This window comes from Rana temporaria, chromosome 5 (genome assembly GCF_905171775.1).
Source record: "Rana temporaria chromosome 5, aRanTem1.1, whole genome shotgun sequence".
Taxonomy (NCBI): Eukaryota; Metazoa; Chordata; class Amphibia; order Anura; family Ranidae; genus Rana; species Rana temporaria.
The window spans coordinates 144684425-144702966 of NC_053493.1; the positions used below are offsets into that span (position 1 = coordinate 144684425).

General features: G+C 39.8%; 1 long non-coding RNA gene across 1 annotated transcript; it reads right to left on the reverse strand.

Annotated features, from left to right (window-relative positions):
* Window positions 1–1606: 1606 nt before the first annotated feature.
* LOC120940385 lies at window positions 1607–8001 on the reverse strand. Its single transcript, XR_005749424.1, has 2 exons — window positions 6860–8001; window positions 1607–2953 (listed from the first exon to the last, which is right to left on the reverse strand). It is a non-coding gene; the product is annotated as an uncharacterized LOC120940385 (long non-coding RNA).
* Between the last annotated feature and the right edge of the window lie 10541 nt (window positions 8002–18542).

The following is an 18542-nucleotide window of genomic DNA, read 5'->3' on the forward strand; positions in this document are numbered from 1 at the left end:
GGATTTCATGTCCTCATTGTCCCTTTTTGCTTTTAAGCAGCTGTAATCCTTTGCATAAATCCTCACTTCCTGGTTCTCTGGCTCCCTCTAAAATTTATCATGGGAGCTTGTCACTGTGGTCTAAGCTGTGTGTCTAAAAATCCACCGAAACAATGCTAAATATTTTTGAATTTAAAATATGCCCTGGATTTCTTTGTTTTTGTTCTGTGTGTCTCTTTACTTCACAGAAACATTAAATCATTTTAAAAGCAAAAGTGAAACTAGAGGCACATTATATGTATGCACTTGTATGTCTCTAGACACTGTAAACAGTCATTTCATCAAAAAAAGATTTATCCATTAGTGACCCTTTAAGGGCTAGCTGGTGAGAAAGAGTAATTAACTTTATAGACTGTGTATTGACATTATTTATTTCTCCTTGGTTTTGGACAGGAAAAGATGAACCTGTTTAACAGACCTGATTTTTTGGACATTTTTATTGACCGGTGGAAAGAACTTCGAGTTCTGTGGGCCACCAAAGACCCCATATCACGCAACAGAGACTTGCGCAAAACCGCACTGGAGAGCCTGCTCCCACTTGTGCGGAGACAGGTGGGGTTTGATGTGACGAGTGACCAGTTGGAGGTCAAAATTGGGACCTTGAGAGGCACCTACAGGAAGGCACGCAACAAGGTCTTGGCTTCGATGAGGTCTGGAGCTGGAGCAGGGCGGGTATTTAAACCCAAGTTGTGGTACTATAGCAAACTGAGCTTCCTGGATGACCACCTGGAGGTAAGGGAGTCACTTTCGAGCCTTGCCCCCAGAAGGAACAGAAGGTCCAGCCTTCCCTCCAGCCTTCCCTCCAGTCAACCTGCTGCTCCCTCTGCAGATGAACCCTCTCAGCAGCCTTCCATCCTGGATGAAGATCCGGATTTGCCCAGCTGGAGCCAGGTATATAGTACTTTCAATGTGCAAATGTGTGGTGTTTAAATGTTGTTAAAGAGATGTAAATTAAGATGTTAAAGGTAAAAAAAAGGTAGAGCTAAAAGTGTTATACAGAACATTTGTCAGTATTGGCCAGGAATTATTTTTGTGTGATTCACCATAAAACATGGGTCACTGTAAGAATGTAAAATTAATAACTAATATTCTTATAGCTTCAAGGGCGTATCTGAATGAAGATCATTCATAGTCAGGTTGATTTGAAAATAACGTGTGAGTTTATTGTCACACAGGTGGCATCACAAACACAATGAAAAATAGTATAAAGTTCAGTTTAGCGTAGATGAAAATATCTGGAATTGGATCGATAGTATTGTAGCAAGCTTATAAAAGCATGTGAGCAGCATCAGGCATGTTGTCTTCTGAGATTTTCCAAAGTGATGCCGGAAGAAACAGGAAATGACGTTTGACTTCTGGCTTCAGCTGTTCTCCTAGTCAATATGTCAGTATGTCAGTGTTGTCTTTCAAAGAGGGTGTGAATGAGTGTGTCTTAGTTTAAGTTAGTATCAGTGTGTCATGTAAGTGTCTGGTGCAAATGTGTCCAGCCTTCTTTAAAGCAAAGCTTAAATATATGTTACAAGTGAACGTCATGACCTCATACGGCCCAGGCTTAGGCCCTTGTATGGCAAATATTAATATCTGCTAGGTTCAGCAATATGAAGATCTTAGCACAGAGTCGTATGGAGTTTGATTGACAGGCACACATGTGACACTCTATACTTAGAGTAGTGTGCTTGATGATGCAATGTCATAGAACATATATTATCAGCTATAAAGCTATAACTTCATTAAGTAACTATATACCAATACATACTAGTATAAATACGATTTTACTAAACTAGCTTAACAATAGATATGAACTAGTATATTATTGATATCACTACGTAAATACAGATCTATTCTGAATCTATTTTTGTCAACCTACACCAGGATTCCTTATATGTCATTCTCAAATTGGCTATCCGTAATGCTCAGTTTTGGATAGAAGAATTATGTCATATCAATTGATCAAGGTCATTCATTCATACCTAATTATTATGATTAATCATAAATCAAAATATGTTTTGCAAGCTTGCCATGAATTGCCGAATTATGAATTTGGAATAATATTCTAACAATCCCCCCTGAATTATGATTAATCATACTAAATCATTTAATACACACATACATACATTCATATCTCATTTTCTCCACCTTGTATCAAACGATTGGACACGATATTCCTCAGAACTGAAGCAACTAGAAATTTTCCTTTTCCTAAATGCTTTTCTCTTTACTTTTAACTCTTCTTAGATCTATCTAATCAAAATCTTACCAGAAATAATGGTATAGATTTTAAAAATGTATAACATAATGATGACTAATATCAATAATTATTAATATTAATAATAATAATAATAATGAAAATTATTATTATTAAAATAAGTAAATAATGCAATAATATATTTCCATATATGTGCTCAAATAATATTTTAGCTCTTTGGAAATATACTTTATACTCTAAAACTTTCATAACTTTCCATAGTTCTATTAATGATATCTTTCTTAAGTTATGAACAAAAAATGTTCTATTAACTAGAATGAGTGTGCTAACATTCAATATGTGAATAAATAAAAATAAATAAAAATAATAATCCTAACTTCATGTGAACATTAATATCATAATAATTGGATAATCAAAAAATGTATATGTATATGTGGACAAATGTTTCAGTCCTAAATTGTTTATCTATAGTAGATAGATAATGTTCCTTCCGATTAATGTTTCTTCGTGAAATGTCTTTAAAATTTCTTCAAGTTCCGTTAGGTTAGAAAAACCTTGATGAATAAGATAAAATAGTTCATAAATATGAAATATAAATCTTTTGTCAAATATTCTTCCAAAAAGGATCTCTTCTTTAACTTTGAATTTCTCTTTGCTCTTTATAGAAGTTTGTTATCCTCCATATTTGTTTGATTGTAGATGCCATATCTGTAAAAGAGAGGCAGTATCATTACTCAGGAATAAAATATTTATATTAATTCTTGTACATTTTCATATTTTTTCAACAAATATTAAAACATTATGAGACAATAACTTTGTGAATTTGCTAAAACTATATGTGAAATACTATCTCATATTTTATTCAAAGAGATTTTCTGTGTGACTATGTACTTCTATGTACCTCTATGTACTTCTATGTACTTCCTTATCCTGTCTAAAAATTACCTAAATTATAACATATATGTACTGTGAAGTTTAGATATGTCAGGACGCAATATTTCATTTTTCGGTCATGATACAAATTCTATTTCTAACGAACAAAGTTAGATTTCATATCACCCCAGAGATGACAATGGACTATGCCTTTGTTCTCACCTCTAAACGATTAGAAATATGCGTAACTGTATTCTGTGTTGGAGTTCTTACTTTAGTGTCAGAGTGTTCTGCAAGTACTTCAATGCATTTCTCAGCTCTTACGCTGGAAATCTGAGATAAAGACTTCTCAGCTACAGCTGTATAAACATGTGCTGGTGTAAATTTCTGTTGATGTCTTTCGTTCCCATCTATCTGAATGTGTATTTGTAATAAAGCTCTGAACCATAAAGGATATATTTTCTTAATTTCACTAAAATTACCTTCCTCAAAAATACCTTTTAATGAACAGTCAGGTGTCCATACAATGGTTTTGTTTGATTTTACTATGCTCTCTGTAACTTTAATTGCATAGTAAACACTTAGAAGTTGCTTCACACCTGGCTCAAAAGTTTTTTCCAAAAATGATAAAACTCTGGAGAAATAGGCAATTATTTTCTCCTTACCTTCCTGTAACTGAAACAATGTTACTGAGATGGCATTCTCAGATACATGAGTTTTCAAAACAAACGATGTTTCAGGACAAACCTCTATTGTACTTAATGCTGGAGCATTCTGCAAATCTTTTTTCAACACTTCAAAAGCATTTTTCTCATTTTGACCCCACTGGTCAACTATATTACCTTTATTCCTTAAAAGATTATATAGTGGATTAACTTTTTCTGCGAAACAATGTACAAACTCTTTGCAATAATTTATTTTATGCAAAAATTTATGCAATGCCTTGTAGGTTGTTGGTGTTGGGATAACAGTAATATCCCTAACTGTTTCTTTCAACAATTGTCTCTTTCCTTGACTAATTTGCATGTGAAGGAATTTCACTTGACTTTTCATCAGCTGAACTTTTGTTGTGTTTAATTTTAAACCTTCAGCTTGTAACATCATAAACAATTCAGACAAAAGAGCCATATGTTCATCGATATTCTGAGTACTCAGCAAAATCGTATCCACGTGCTGACAAATGCAATCTGGCCTAGAAAATTTAGAAAGTATTGTTGCTATAGTTTCATGAACTATACCATCACCAATACCTAGATCAGGTATTAATCGAGTGAACGTATAAGTCTCTTTTCTGAATGTGAACGCAAGTTTGTATTGACAACTTTTAGTTAAAGGAATGGAAAAATGGCTACCAGCGATTTCTAGTACAGAAAACACTTTGTTCTCAACATTCAAATGTAATTTTATGTTAGATTTATCAGGAAGAACTGGGCTATTTGTGATTTGTTTATCCAATGTTCTTACGTCAACTGATAAAGAATATGAATTATCAATATTTTTGATAGGCCAAATACAGTTATTTACCACTGATTTAGCTTTCTTTACAATTCCAAGTTGTACAAATTCTTGAATAATATCAGAAAGTGGACCAATTGATTCTGGTGGTAACTCACTCTGATCAAGAGGTTCTGGATCCTTCCCTTCAATATTTAATTCGGCACTTTTCAAAGTTCCAAAGTCATTTTTGAACTTTGACCACAAACTTGGAAAAGATTGTACCACTTCCTTTAAAGCACAATTTTCATCAATATCAGGCCACTTTTGTTCTGTAGACATATTGGTAACAGAACCAACATCACTGTATACAGAGGGATCAATCAGCACTGATTTGAGCCTAGATGGATCTTTCCAAATACTTTTATTAGCCAAATCAATCACCCACTTTTGTTTATTGATTACATCAATGCCAAGTATATTCTCTGCTTCGTGACAGACCCAAATGTTAATATTAGTTTTCACTAATCCAGGTACTTCAAATGTTACATTGAATACCTGTCTAGCAATGGAATTACCTGTATTATTAAAACCCACTATATTACACATAGGAGAATTTGGTTTCACAGGTATGTTTTCTTTGATAAGGGTAATCTCAGATCCACTGTCTAAGAGACAATTAATATGTTTACCATTTATCAAACATTGTAAATATGGTCTCCCATTCTCGTCCAAAATAATTGGTGCTACATATTGTAATGGCAGAGAAATTGAATCCGGGTGTGATTCTATTTTTGGCAATGGCAATAAACCTTCTCTTTCTGTGACAGCTCCTTTTGCCATATTGTCTGAACTACTGTGAACAGTCAAATTACTGATCTGTTTGACTTCAGTGTCATAAGGCAATTCAGTCAAAATGTTATCTTGACATGAAAAATCAGGTTGCACAAAAGCTGATTTTTCATACTCCATATCTTTAGTTCTTATTTGTAAGTCACTCTTAAACTTAAAGCAATGTTTTTTCATATGGCCAAATCCATGACAGTAAAAACACATCATGGGGTCGTCTCCTTGACTCACTTGACTGCACCTGTCCTTGTCATTCCTGCTAAGACCTGTCGTTTCTGACACGTCTGTAGCCTGACTATTTTTGTCACATTGAATAATAGAAACCTCGTGTGCGAGACTGCTTTGATTCAATTGTCTCCTAATTTTGTCAATGAAACTTACTATAGCATTTAAATTTTGACGTTCCTGTACTATGGCCACTGAAGTTGGGTCAAGGTATTTAAATTTTTTTATGAAAGCCATTTTTAAACCTGGGTCAGTTTCATCATCTACTCCAAATATCATTTCATAAACCTTGCAAAATCTTGTTTTAAACCAAAATGGATCTTCTTCTGCAGTAGTCTGTAATAGGTCTAGCATTTCTATGGTCGGTTTTTGTTCACCGGTCATACATAGCAATAATAGTCGCAATCTATCTGTGGCGTCATTTTGACCTTCATCATCACTAACAAGTGAATGGATTCGTTTAGCAAAATTAACAGGAATCCACAACTGAAAAATGTAATTGCGTTGATCGTTTGAAAGATTAAAACGATCTGCAAACATTTCAAATAAATCCCAATTAGAAAATACAGTAGCCTCAACGTCATAAATAGGAAAGTCTTTTAGAACCTTCATCAGCTGATCATGAATTTGCAATTTAAGTTTTGCAGTCCTACATAATAAGTTTTTATGCTTCATTTCCATTTCATCAGTAGCATCAACATTCTCTATTTCCGAACTTTCCGGAAAATAAGATTGTAGCTTTGACTTGGTTTCAACCTTTTTGTCATCTGTATTTATTACAGCAATCTGTCTACTGTCATTTTGCAACTCTGGCAAAATAATTTTTTTAGATTTCTCTATTTGTTCCTCAAGATTCTCTATGTAATTACACAAAATCTCACAGTTCGAACAACTGAGAGCATCCTGGGACACATTTTTATGTATTCCTGTGTTCTGTACATTATTTGTCTCTGTCAGGTTTAGTGTACACACATTTTTGGCAGGTAAAATATTAATAATCATCTTATTAAATATTCTTACCAATTTCAATACATTACTTATTTTCTTACGTAATTTATTCACAGTAAACCTGGATTTGTCTATCTGGACATTGGAATTTAAGCATTCTTGGTACATATACAACCACAAGTGACTGTCATTTGGATAAAAACACACATCTTTAAATTCTAGCTTACTATCTCTAGCTATTTCATCTATAAAATTCATAATTTTTTTTTTTTTTTTTTTACTCACCGTTATTAGAAGGATTTCTCGTCATCAACCGGCTGTTACTGGACTGTTGTCCACATCTGACGCGACACAAACGCCTCTTGCTTGATAGGTTCTGAACCGTCTTTTTTCTCGAGACTTGAATATTCGCAAAGACTGCGCCAATCTCTCCCCCCCTCATCAAGGGTCGAGATTTCCGTAAAAATAGAGATAAGACAGTACTTTCTTTGGCTCGCCACTGTAAGAATGTAAAATTAATAACTAATATTCTTATAGCTTCAAGGGCGTATCTGAATGAAGATCATTCATAGTCAGGTTGATTTGAAAATAACGTGTGAGTTTATTGTCACACAGGTGGCATCACAAACACAATGAAAAATAGTATAAAGTTCAGTTTAGCGTAGATGAAAATATCTGGAATTGGATCGATAGTATTGTAGCAAGCTTATAAAAGCATGTGAGCAGCATCAGGCATGTTGTCTTCTGAGATTTTCCAAAGTGATGCCGGAAGAAACAGGAAATGACGTTTGACTTCTGGCTTCAGCTGTTCTCCTAGTCAATATGTCAGTATGTCAGTGTTGTCTTTCAAAGAGGGTGTGAATGAGTGTGTCTTAGTTTAAGTTAGTATCAGTGTGTCATGTAAGTGTCTGGTGCAAATGTGTCCAGCCTTCTTTAAAGCAAAGCTTAAATATATGTTACAAGTGAACGTCATGACCTCATACGGCCCAGGCTTAGGCCCTTGTATGGCAAATATTAATATCTGCTAGGTTCAGCAATATGAAGATCTTAGCACAGAGTCGTATGGAGTTTGATTGACAGGCACACATGTGACACTCTATACTTAGAGTAGTGTGCTTGATGATGCAATGTCATAGAACATATATTATCAGCTATAAAGCTATAACTTCATTAAGTAACTATATACCAATACATACTAGTATAAATACGATTTTACTAAACTAGCTTAACAATAGATATGAACTAGTATATTATTGATATCACTACGTAAATACAGATCTATTCTGAATCTATTTTTGTCAACCTACACCAGGATTCCTTATATGTCATTCTCAAATTGGCTATCCGTAATGCTCAGTTTTGGATAGAAGAATTATGTCATATCAATTGATCAAGGTCATTCATTCATACCTAATTATTATGATTAATCATAAATCAAAATATGTTTTGCAAGCTTGCCATGAATTGCCGAATTATGAATTTGGAATAATATTCTAACAGTCACAATGATTGGCTTAGCTAAGTCGTGACTAAAAAATATGCAACAGTCAGGAGCTGAAAAATGAGTATTATTTTTAAAAAAGAAAGTAAAACTGTACTTTTTTTCCATACACAGGACGAGACCAGGCAGCAGGAGGATCGGGAAAATGCCAGGCAGGAGGAGGGCAGGGTGAGTGGCTTGGAGGAGGCTGCAGGCCCAAGTATCTTGGACGTGTTGGCAGGCCCAAGTGGCTTGAACGTGGTGGCAGGCCCAAGTGGGTTGGATGAGGTGGCTGGGCGAAGTACCAGATGTCAGGTGTCTCCTCTTCGCCTGCGTCCGAGAAGGCAGGTGAGGGATACAAGGGTGCGTGACGCCTCACTAGCCCTCATTCGGGACGCCCATGCAACCCTTCAACAGCCTCCCACTGCTCAGGAGGGATTTGTGACGGTGGTTTTGGCCAAAATGGCCGAAATGACAGTAGACCAGCGCCTCCTCTTTGAGGGACTCCTCATCACCCTCGCAAATCAGGGGGTGAGGGGTCTTCTCACGGAGGACACTGTCATTTGCCGCCATCCCCATCCTCACACACCACATAACTCCCAACCTCCCCCACCTTCTTCTTCTCCTGCTCCTTCTCAACCTCCCCCACCTTCTTCTTCTCATGCTCCTTCTCAACCTCCCCCACCTTCTTCTTCTCCTGCTCCTTCTCAACCTCCCCCACCTTCTTCTTCTCATGCTCCTTCTCAAGCTCCCCCACCTTCTTCTTCTCATGCTCCATCTCAACATTCTTCTTCCTCTTCTTCTCCTGCTCCTTCTGAACATTCTTCTTCCTCTTCTTCTCCTGCTCCTTCTGAACATTCTTCTTCCTCTTCTTCTCCTGCTCCTTCTCAACATTCTTCTTCCTCTTCTTCTCCTGCTCCTTCTCAACATTCTTCTTCCTCTTCTTCTTCTTCTACTACTCCTCCTCCTTCTACTGCTCCTCCTCCTTCTACTTCTCCTTCTACTACTCCTCCTCCTTCTACTCCTCCTCCTTCTACTGCTCCTTCTACTACTCCTCCTCCTTCTACTCCTCCTCCTTCTACTACTCCTCCTCCTTCTAATGCTCCACCTCCTTCTACTACTCCTCCTCCTTCTACTCCTCCTCCTTCTACTCCTCCTTCTACTACTCCTCCTCCTTCTAATGCTCCACCTCCTTCTACTACTCCTCCTCCTTCTACTGCTCCACCTCCTTCTCCTCCACCTCCTCCTCCACCACCGTCGTCTACTCATCCTCCACCACCTTCGTCTACTCCTCCTCCTGGCATGAGTACTACCCCTGTGGCACCACCTCCAGCCAGGCAGAAGAGGAAGGCTGCTGAGAAGGCTGCAGAGAAGGTCAAAGAGCAGGCTGCAGGGAAGCCACCAAGGAAGGCCTTGAAGAAATCAAGAAAGTGACTCCCTTACTTCCATGTGGTGTACCAGAGTTCAGGCTGCTATAGTACCACAACCTGGTGACATCTGCCTGCCCTGCTCCAGTTTGTGACCTCGGGGAGTCCAAGACCTTGATGCGTTCCTTCCTGAATGAACCTCTCAAGTCCCCATTTTGGCCTCCAACTGCTCACCAGTCACATCAGGCCACACCTGGCTGTGCACAAATGGCAGCAAGCTCTCCAGTGCTGACTTTTGCATACTTAATTTATTTTTATAACCAAAATAAATGGTAAATTTTTATTTTACAGTTCATACTTGTCCTTGTATTTTTTTGATTTACAATTTTGCTTGTGAGAAGGCAGGTTATGTTTAAAAAAAAATTGGATATAAGGTGTAATTTGAAAGGGACAGATGAGATAAGACAAAGCAATAAGGTTTCTATGGGGAGAACTTGACATTACAAAAAATAAAATGATTTGCATTTTTGAGAACTAAAAAATTAAGGTGAATATTAAGAGCAGGATTTAAAACACAGGACCAAAATAAGCTGAGAATATTTAAAAAAAATAATATTGAGATCAGTAAGAAAAAGGTTCCACCAAATTTTAAGGAACTCTGTGTGAATATCCTAAAAAAAGAAAAAAAGAATATTGCTGTTTTGTGCCCTTACAAAAAATTGTGTAAAGCGCTGCAAATAAACGATGAAATAATGTTGGAAGCGACACGAATGTGCTATCTCCATTCCAAACGCTAGTTTTACCTATGTTGTTCTCCAGTGTCTAAGTTTTTGACAGGTTTCTTAGCATACACACGACCGAGTTTCTCGTTGAAAAAACAGCCCGATGAAGAACTCGTCGAGCCAAAATCCACTCCCATCGAGAAAATAGAGAACCTGCTCTCTATTTGCTCGACGAGTTCCTCGGCGGCTCCATTGGGCCGAAAGTGTACACACGACAGAGTTTCTCGACAGAATCCGGCTCTTCACCGAGATTCTCGACGAATTCTGCCGAGAAACTCTGTCGTGTGTACGAGGCCTCAGTCTGTGCGTGGACAAAGAAACTGTGGGTGCACCAGATTTACTAAAACTGGTGCACTCAGAATTTGGTGCAGCTGTGCATGGTAGCCACTACATAGTTACTACATAGTTAACTAGTAAAGGGATTAGAAGACCCCTTAACTAGAACACTCCACTTTGCAATAAAAATTGTTAAAAAAAACAAGGCAAACTCTTAAACCTTCTTTTCTCTTTATAGTTCTATACAGCCATATATAAGGATTTAATTTTAACAGATCTTTTATTAGAAAATACTTTTGTAAGCCAGTGAAAATGCTGCTGCCTGCCTTTCCACTCCAGTGTTGCTTGCATAGATGAGTAAAAGCTTTATCCCAATCACAAGCAGGGCTGGTGCAAGGAATTTTTGACACCTTAGGCCAGTGGTTCTCAACCTGGGGTCGGGACCCCCTCGGGGGTCAAATGATGATTTTCCAGGGGTCACCAAAACCTGGGCTGTTCCTGAAGCCAGCACCTCTCTCCCAGCCTTTTTGCGTCTGCCCAGCTGGGCTGTTCCTGGAGTCCACTCAGCCTCTTTGCAGCCGCCCATTCAGTTCATGGCATGGCTGGGGGGCAGAGACTAGAGGTCCACTGACTGGTGAGGATTATGAGGTGGGAGGGGTTGGAGGGGACCCCATCTCCTGATTTCTGCATAGGTGTCACTGCTATGAGAAACCACAAAGTCGGAGACAGTGGGTAACACTACCTGTGATTCTAGTTGCCATTAAAAGGCCCCACTACAGTTCTCGGATCAGCAGATGACCTTGATCAAGAGCACCTAAGGGTGATCAAAACAACCCCCAAGCATTGCCACTCATCCCACCCCCCACCCCCCCCCCCACCAAGGAGTAAGAAAAGGAATACAAATAGAGAATACATGGAAGGGAGAGGAAAAGAGGGGAGGAAGAAAGAAAAAGGGAGAGAAAGAATAAGAGAAAAAAAAAGATGGCTAGAGAGAGATGGGGGAAAGACAAGAAATTTGGATAGTGAGAGATACAAGGGAAAGAAAGGAGAACAAAGAGATAGAGTGGTACATCCTAAAATGTACCATATGAGGTTTTAATACTGTATGAGTGGAGGGGCTCAGGACCGCTAAATTTCCATGGGTTAGGGGCGCAAATTACTTGTCTTGCCTTGGGCGCTGACAACCCAGGCTACGAAAATAATTTTACTGTTAGGGGTCCCCACAACTTGGGAAATTTTATCAAGGGGTCACGGCACTAAAAGGTTGAGAACCACTGCCTTAGGCAATACCTAATTTTGCTGCCCCCCATTGGCTCCACCCCTGTCTCCAGCCTTTGCTCTGCCCATGTATACCCCACTTTTTGAATGAAGCGCCCATCAAATGCGGCCCACCAGGGTCCATCAAATCCAGCCTCACCAGCACCCATCAAATGAAGCCTACCAGTGCCCATCAATGAATGTTTGCTTGCTTCCATTCATTTGGAAGTCAGGACGCAGACACAGTTCTCGGCCGCCGCTCCGCCACCGATCCGCCGCTGACACTATGTGCGAACAGAGCGGATCAGGTATCTTACACCGTCGTATCTTAGGCTGCATTTTCAGGCTGGCCGCTAGGTGACGCTTCCGTATGTTTACGCAAGAAATATGCTAATTAGGTAGATATGGTGATTCAGAAACGTACGTTCGGCCGGCGCAATCTTTTACGACGTTTACGTTAGGCTTTTTTCGGCATATGAGATGATCAAATACCACCAAACGAAAGCTCTATTTGTGGTAAAAAAAGGACGTCAATTTTGTTTGGGTGCAACGTCGCACTACCACGCAGTTGTCAGTTAAAGCGACGCAGTGCCGAATTGCAAAACGTGCTCTGGTCGGGAAGGGGGTAAATTATTTTCCGGGGCTGAAGTGGTTAAACTTACACATTACTTAGAACGTTTGCATATAACATAAAAACTATATCGGATGCTAGGTCCACTTTAATGAAGTGTTTTCAATGCTACTAACTGGAAATCTTAGTTTTTCTCCCGACTCTCTGCAAATTCTATAAATTGTAGTGCTTGAAAATCCACATAGGTCACCAGTTTGTGAGATGCCGCAACAACCACATTTCCCATATTGTAATGTTTACTGACCCTCATGTCTTTGTTGTGTGCTTTATGTGCCGTATTTCATCGTTGGCACAGGTTTCAATATTTACCATTTGGATATTGTAAATTGATGAGAAAGCTACTGAGGTTTTGAGTTTTGACGCATGTACTGTCAGCTTTGTTTTCCCACTCATGGCTTAGGTGTACTAATGTATTTTTTTTCCATGGGTAGATTTTCCTATTTTATCAATGGAAATCAGTTTTAACCAGGATGAAGAAGAAACTAAGCAAAAAAAAAATAAAATCATTTGTTTACCTTGTGGAATTCTGAAACAAATGTCAAGTTCACCGCAATAATAAATCACATGTTTTCTCAGCCATTACTGTAATAAATGTGGTATCTGGGGTTAGAGAAGTCCTTTATAAGCCTTGTCTACATACACAGACTTTGTAGTCATGTTTGCCAAGTGTATCTTTCACAGAAACCAAAATAAAATGTCATGTTGTAGACTCAGTGTCTGATTATGGTGCTTGTTCCAATGATCAAATACGAAAGATGTTTTTTCCATTCGATGAACAATATCAGATTGTGAAACCATAATTATTTCCACTCATACAGGAAAGGCCCATAGTCTACCAAGAATATAAATTAACACCATATTATGTTTTAAAGGCGTAAAATCAATACAGTTTGTCAAAACTTTTTCTACCTTGTGCATTGCTGTGGCATGCGCGTTTTCTCCTCCCTTGTGGTAATTTGACAGCCCGCTCATATTAAAGGGGTTGTAAAGGTTCATGTTTTTTCACCTTAATGCATTAATGCGCAGGCTTCTCGACCGGTCTTTTCGGCTCTTCTCGGCTCATTCATTGGATGATTGATAGCAGCGCAGCCATTGGCTCCCGCTGCTGTCAATCAAATCAATGACGCCGTGTGCCGGGGGGCGGAGCTGAGTGATGAATAGACAAAAACATTTCATGAAGTCACATGTGTTGGTGGTGTAGCGCTTGGTTACTTCCAAGTACTAGTGCTATTGAAAGTTAGAGGGTGATCAGAGTATTAGTAGACTCTCATTCAAATTGTTATGTTCAAAACAAGGTCTCTGTCTTAGCTTGGCTGTGCTGTGGGCTCTTTCTGTTGTACTGGGGTGTTCTTCCCACACCAGTGCAGTAGATGGCAGCAGTGGAGTCAAGGTTTGGGTGCTTTTCCCCAGCAGCCAATCAGGAGGGTTGAGCTTCGCTGTGCATGCTGGGGGAGGGTATTTATGGGGCAGACGCCATTAGCTCTGGGTCTTCTTCCAGTGTGGCACCCACCTTTAGGGTGACCACTTCACGGCCGCCCGGCGTTATGGCCTACCTGGCCGGGGCGTGTATGCCACTCGGTGTTCCTTGTTTTCATTTGAGCAGCGGTGGGGACCCAGTGATCGACTGGGTTCCCATTCTTGAAGATCCCAAGCGGTATAGCTGTTTGGTGGGGAGTCCATCTGCGGAGAGCCAATGAGAGGCTGGCGATCCAAAAGGATTACGACAAACCACGGGGGATCATGGTAGCCGGACACTGAAGGATTAATCACTTGTCAGTCGGTACCTGAGCGACTATAAGAAGGAGATCCAGCGCAATTCTTCAAGGAGGGTCGTCTCCATAATTGTAATCAGTGAGGGCCTGTGGCAGAGGTTTCTCCCTGAGTCCATTCCAGGAGGGTCTGTGGCAGAGACTTTTTCCCAGAAAAAGGTTTGAGTTATACTCATATACTATATACTCATATACTGGCTGCCAGGTCAGTGAGAGAGGCCTGTCCGGGTGCGCTAAGCCCACTCAGGCAGGAGTGGTGCGGAAAGTGTTACATATGGGAGCAGGACTGTTCCAAATACTACGCCTGAATCTGCTGTTCTCCTTCTTCCTTCAACTCTATCCTTTCATCAGCAGTTTATTGTTTTTACCTGGCTGGGTAATAAAGAGCACAGCAAAAGACACCTGTTGCCGACATTCCTTTACTACTGCTATATGCACCATGCGCCCCTGGGAGTTCGGAGAGCCACGAGGTAAATGTGCCACCCAAAACAAACCAGCAGCTCCTCCGGGGGTAGTGCTACAGCCACATAATGCGTACAGGTTGAGCCTGGCGGCGGGAGCTTTCACTGGATTACTTGAGATGCTGGACTTTATTATATGCTTGTTTTTTACCTAATACATGTGAGTGCATTTTATGAAGTGGGTTCTGTGTGGTGTGTTGAGCCTAATAACCTAGGTCAGGGGTGTCCAAACTTTTTTCAAAGAGGGCCAGATTTGATGAAGTGAACATGCGTGAGGGCCGACTATGGCTAAAATGTCATATATTCTATATGGATGGTGTTTTATCTATGCTTGTTTTTTTACTTTTATAAATAAAATTTGAAAACCCTTAATACTGTTACTGTATTTCTACTTTATCAATTGGACACCGTTTAAAGCCCCAGGGTTTGTCACTCTTTTTTGCCTTTCTCCCTGAATCTCTTTTTAAGGGATGTAGTGTTCGGATTTGAGTGACTATGCCCTAACTCTATAAATCACGGATTATTATTATTGCGATTTGCCATAGTATGTGTATTGATGATTAAAAGCTGGTTATAGTACTGTATATTTTCAAGTGTATATATTACACTGTGAGTAATCGCTAGAGGACCCAAGTCCATACTACCAAGCTGCCCATCCAGCTAGGCTATTGGAATGGTGTGCCCCTCACCCAGGCAAACAATGGGTATGTTTAAAGCAAGATAATACACCCTTCCATCTATGGAGTCTCTCTTATGCCGCGTACACACGACCGTTTTTAATGTCAAGCCTGCCTTGCATACACACGATCGTGAAAAAAAAAATGCTCGAGCAAAGCGCGGTGACACGGTGACACACTATAAAGGGGAAGTTCCATTCAGATGGCGCCACCCTTTGGGCTGCTTTTGCTGATTTTGTGTTAGTAAAAGTTTGGTGAGACGATTCGAGCATTTCAGTCTGTTACAGCGCGACAAATTTGCTATCTCCATTACAAACGATAGTTTTACCAGAGGGAGTGCTCCCGTCTCATAACTTGCTTCTGAGCATGCACTTTTTTTCCCTTTGTTAAAGCCTACACACGACCATTTTCATAATGTGAAAAACGACGAGAAAAAATAGAGCAGGTTCTAAATTTTTAATGGCCATTTTTCACGTCGAGAAAAATGCTCTGGAGCCTACACACAATCGTTTTTAATGACCAATTTAAAAAATTACATTTTTCACGTCATGAAAAATGGTCGTGTGTACGCGGCATTAGAGTTTTGATCAAATAACCTTGGAGATCAGGCACCACTTGTTGATAGGTCCTGCATATTTAACTACACGCAAGCTCCTTACATTTTCTTCAATCCCATCTCCCATACATTAGGATCTCCATTCTCCAGCATTGCTACTGGGCTACTCTGACATCCAATTTCTCAAGTTAGCTAGAACAAGTTTCTATACAGCCCTACATTTTACCTTGGACCCTTTCATATGACCATTTCTTGTCATATGAAGAACTCAGGACCAAATTTGGTTTGGAATTTGATGACCTGCCGCTGCTTTAACACTTTCTTCATCCTAATTGAAACATTAATTATTTTTCTGTCTGCTCACCTCCTTTGAGAAATTTTACCTGGAATCATCTTCACACACTCATATGCTTTCTCACACATTCTATTCTATAAGAGATGGATAACCAATCACCAATCCATTTCTCCAGTCCTGGGAAAGAGATCTCAACTGGATGTTTTCACAGAAACAAGTTGACAGGATTCTCTTTCTAGCCCAAAGATTCCCCTTCCAAAACAATATTTAAGACTATATCTGACTATAAACTTCTTACCAGATGGTATATGACTCTGGACCACCTATGTAAGATAGACTTCCAATGTCCCCCTGTTTGTTTGAAGTGTAAAATATACACAGACACCTGGATATATCTTGGGAATACCCATTTCTTGCTCCCTTATGTGACTCAGGGATGTACACTTGTCACAAACTGGTGGATGTACAGCTGAGGAAAGACCCCCTTTTGTTCTTACTGAAAGTAATCCCCTTTCTTTCTATATAAAAACTTTCTGTTGATTCATTTAGTTAACTCTGAAAAGGTATGTATTCCTGCACTGGGGAAGCAAACCTGCCCAACTATGCTAGAGCATTGGTTCTCGCATGTCAAGGAGACCATGCATATGGAAAACCTAACAGTAGACATGTGTAATTCCTTTCGTAACATCGAAATTGCATAATTTTTGGCTGAATTCGGACCTGAAACGGACCAAAAGATGCACAGGTCCCCTGTGTAAATTCGCACTGGAGCTGCAGCGGAGATATGTGAAACGGCTCTATAGAGAGCCAGTCAAAATCTCCTACTATTGCCAATCCCTGCATTCAATTCGCAATAGTTTGAACTTTGAGCCTGAGTGTTGCTGCCTTAGAGCGATAATGTGCCGTTTTGTACTGTGTAGTGAGCCTGTCACTGGAAATAACAAGGCCAAGTTACTAAGGTAATTGAGAATCTTCATACAATAAGTTTTGTGGGTATAAAAGTTCAATCATCCAATCAACTAAATCAAGCTGTTTACGTATTTAATTTGCACATGATTTGGTTTTCAAAATGAACAGGAATTTGCTTTTAACATGATTGGATCATTTTTAGTGAGGTTTTGCTCAATTTATTGAGTAAAGATTCTCAACCTTATTAGTAAATCAGGCTTAAAGCGGTCATACAGGACTGGACTGCTGGACTGGCAGAATTTTGATCCATGTGTAGGCAGGCTGGTTGTGCCGAAGTCGATCTACTGATCGACTTTTGTACAACCAGCCTGTCAGGTTTTCCCCAAACGATCAGTGCCGCTGGCTATAGCTGGCAACACCAATTAGTGTGTTCTGAAGGCAGGGAAGCCTCTCCGCTGTCAGAACACAGTATCACAACAGAAGTGATTCTCCCGTCCACATCAAAGTGTTTTTTTTTTTCTCTTCATTCAACCAACTGGCTTAAGAAAACAAAAATTATTAATGCATGGATAGCTTAAATCCGTCTTTTATAGTTCCCTGGCCATGAGGGTGCAGCTTGCTTCTGTGTGAAATGCATTTTTGCACTCTATACAGAACAAATTGTGATTCCTCCCAGTTCGATTATCATGGGCAGCACAGTGGTCTAGGAATCTTTAGCTAGTTTTAGGGATTCTATGGCTTGTTAAAGTTCAGGTCTCAGTAACCAGCATAGGCTAGATCCAGGTTAAAAATATGATGGCCACTTCTGGTAGCCAGAGGTCCAGATGCATGTCAGATTAGAAACTATTGGGGAGGGACTAAAGCAGAGTAGATAGGCTGACTCTGAGTTCCACTGCCACACCACACTTTCTTTGTGTGAGGAGCCACATTCCAAGCTGGTTGGACAAAAGTTGGAGCATCAGCCCATCACTGGTGATTATATCTTCAGGTCTCTGATTCAAAGATGGATTCTGCATTGTGACCATCCTCAGGGGCCCCTGCAACTGAACTTTGCTGCAACATTTATCAGGAGCTTTCTCAATTATTTTTATATACCTGGATATATGTGTATAATTCCACCAGGACTTCTATAGGCACTTTGCTGATAGTACATGTTTATACTTTAGATGTATGTACTATTTTATAATCTTTTCTTAAAGCGGAGTTCCACTCAAAAGTGGAACTACCTCTAATCTGTCTCCTCCCCCCTCTGGTGCAACATTTGGCACCTTTCAGGGGGGAACAGGTATCAGTTTTTGACAGGTACCGTTCCCCACTTCCGGGAGACGGGGGCCCCGGCTCTGTCTCTGTCTCTCCACTCCTGCCTCCGCCGTCGGACCAATTAGAAAGTGAGGAGCACGTTGCATATTCACACAGTAGGGAACTGGCTTTAAAGACAAAATGCCTAATTGCTGGGTTCCCTTGACAGGAATGGCAGGGGCTGCATCTAACAGCCGATCCGAAGATTG